The following is a 2,500-nucleotide window of genomic DNA, read 5'->3' on the forward strand; positions in this document are numbered from 1 at the left end:
GGGCTCTGCCGAGAGACCAAGCATGCATTTAGGGGCGTGTCAGCAGTGGGCATGCCTCATTTGAATACCCATGTTGCACTGCAAGCAGCTGTGCTCCTCTTCCCTTTGCTGTTAATATGATACAAGCTTAAAAAAAACCAGAGATTTTTTCTTTTTTTACATATTTAGTGGGGTCATTAATATTTATGGCAGATTCTCCAAGTTACAGCTTAATGTAGGGTTGCTCACCATACGTGTAAAAGGCAGGTTCCGCACCTTGCCTGCTGTCAGATGGATGGATTTTATACTCTGGTTTCTCTTCAGATCGAATAAATCTTTCGCCTTTTACTAAAGATTTCCGTGTAGAGGAACGACCACGAGTTTCACTCAATTTTTTCAGGCCCAGTTTACACTGGCTGTGCTAAACTTGTACAAAAGTAGAAGAAACGTCTTAAACAGAGATCCAAGAGGTTCTAAGCACCAAGCTGTTGCGAAAAAAAGAAAACGTTTTGGTTCCCTATTTATGATGTCAGCATCTTTGACTGCGGGCAAAGCATGCCTCAGGCTCTGGCATTCTTGACAGCTGCGGGGCTCTGCCGAGAGACCAAGCATGCATTTAGGGGCGTGTCAGCAGTGGGCATGCCTCATTTGAATACCCATGTTGCACTGCAAGCAGCTGTGCTCCTCTTCCCTTTGCTGTTAACATGATACAAGCTAAAAAAAAAAAAAAAAAAAAAAAGATATTTTTTTCTTTTTTTACATATTTAGTGGGGTCATTAATATTTATGGCAGATTCTCCAAGTTACAGCTTAATGTAGGGTTGCTCACCATACGTGTGAAAGGCAGGTTCCACACCTTGCCTGCTGTCAGATGGATGGACTTTATACTCTGGTTTCTCTTCAGATCGAATAAATCTTTCGCCTTTTACTAAAGATTTCCGTGGAGAGAAACGAACACGAGTTTCACTCAATTTTTTCAGGCCCAGTTTACACTGGCTGTGCTAAACTTGTACAAAAGTAGAAGAAACTTCTTAAACAGAGATCCAAGAGGTTCTAAGCACCAAGCTGTTGCGAAAAAAAGAAAAAGTTTTGGTTCCCTATTTATGATGTCAGCATCTTTGACTGCGGGCAAAGCATGCCTCAGGCTCTGGCATTCTTGACAGCTGCAGGGCTCTGCCGAGAGACCAAGCATGCATTTAGGGGCGTGTCAGCAGTGGGCATGCCTCATTTGAATACCCATGTTGCACTGCAAGCAGCTGTGCTCCTCTTCCCTTTGCTGTTAATATGATACAAGCTTAAAAAAAAAAACAGATATTTTTTCTTTTTTTTACATATTTAGTGGGGTCATTAATATTTATGGCAGATTCTCCAAGTTACAGCTTAATGTAGGGTTGCTCACCATACGTGTAAAAGGCAGGTTCCGCACCTTGCCTGCTGTCAGATGGATGGATTTTATACTCTGGTTTCTCTTCAGATCGAATAAATCTTTCGCCTTTTACTAAAGATTTCCGTGGAGAGGAACGACCATGAGTTTCACTCAATTTTTTCAGGCCCAGTTTACACTGGCTGTGCTAAACTTGTACAAAAGTAGAAGAAACTTCTTAAACAGAGATCCAAGAGGTTCTAAGCACCAAGCTGTTGCGGAAAAAAAGAAAAAGTTTTGGATCCCTATTTATGATGTCAGCATCTTTGACTGCGGGCAAAGCATGCCTCAGGCTCTGGCATTCTTGACAGCTGCAGGGCTCTGCCGAGAGACCAAGCATGCATTTAGAGGCGTGTCAGCAGTGGGCATGCCTCATTTGAATACCCATGTTGCACTGCAAGCAGCTGTGCTCCTCTTCCCTTTGCTGTTAATATGATACAAGCTTAAAAAAAAAAACAGATATTTTTTCTTTTTTTACATATTTAGTGGGGTCATTAATATTTATGGCAGATTCTCCAAGTTACAGTTTAATGTAGGGTTGCTCACCATACATGTAAAAGGCAGGTTCCGCACCTTGCCTGCTGTCAGATGGATGGACTTTATACTCTGGTTTCTTTTCAGATCGAATAAATCTTTCGCCTTTTACTAAAGATTTCCGTGGAGAGGAACGACCATGAGTTTCACTCAATTTTTTCAGGCCCAGTTTACACTGGCTGTGCTAAACTTGTACAAAAGTAGAAGAAACTTCTTAAACAGAGATCCAAGAGGTTCTAAGCACCAAGCTGTTGCGAAAAAAAGAAAAAGTTTTGGATCCCTATTTATGATGTCAGCATCTTTGACTGCGGGCAAAGCATGCCTCAGGCTCTGGCATTCTTGACAGCTGCAGGGCTCTGCCGAGAGACCAAGCATGCATTTAGGGGCGTGTCAGCAGTGGGCATGCCTCATTTGAATACCCATGTTGCACTGCAAGCAGCTGTGCTCCTCTTCCCTTTGCTGTTAATATGATACAAGCGTAAAAAAACACCAGATATTTTGTCTTTTTTTACATATTTAGTGGGGTCATTAATATTTATGGCAGATTCTCCAAGTTACAGTTTAA

At 42.0% G+C, this 2,500-nt stretch overlaps 4 non-coding genes across 4 annotated transcripts; all 4 read left to right on the forward strand.

Moving 5' to 3' along the window:
* Positions 1–283: 283 nt before the first annotated feature.
* Positions 284–397, forward strand: LOC134569521 (U5 spliceosomal RNA). Its single transcript, XR_010084196.1, has one exon. It is a non-coding gene; the product is annotated as a U5 spliceosomal RNA (small nuclear RNA).
* Positions 398–862: 465 nt separating this feature from the next.
* Positions 863–976, forward strand: LOC134570383 (U5 spliceosomal RNA). The gene has a single exon (XR_010085015.1). It is a non-coding gene; the product is annotated as a U5 spliceosomal RNA (small nuclear RNA).
* Positions 977–1,432: 456 nt separating this feature from the next.
* On the forward strand, positions 1,433–1,546 carry LOC134570132 (U5 spliceosomal RNA). The gene has a single exon (XR_010084780.1). It is a non-coding gene; the product is annotated as a U5 spliceosomal RNA (small nuclear RNA).
* Positions 1,547–2,002: 456 nt separating this feature from the next.
* On the forward strand, positions 2,003–2,116 carry LOC134569428 (U5 spliceosomal RNA). The gene has a single exon (XR_010084105.1). It is a non-coding gene; the product is annotated as a U5 spliceosomal RNA (small nuclear RNA).
* Positions 2,117–2,500: the final 384 nt, after the last annotated feature.

Source organism: Pelobates fuscus, chromosome 7 (genome assembly GCF_036172605.1).
Source record: "Pelobates fuscus isolate aPelFus1 chromosome 7, aPelFus1.pri, whole genome shotgun sequence".
Lineage (NCBI taxonomy): Eukaryota > Metazoa > Chordata > Amphibia > Anura > Pelobatidae > Pelobates > Pelobates fuscus.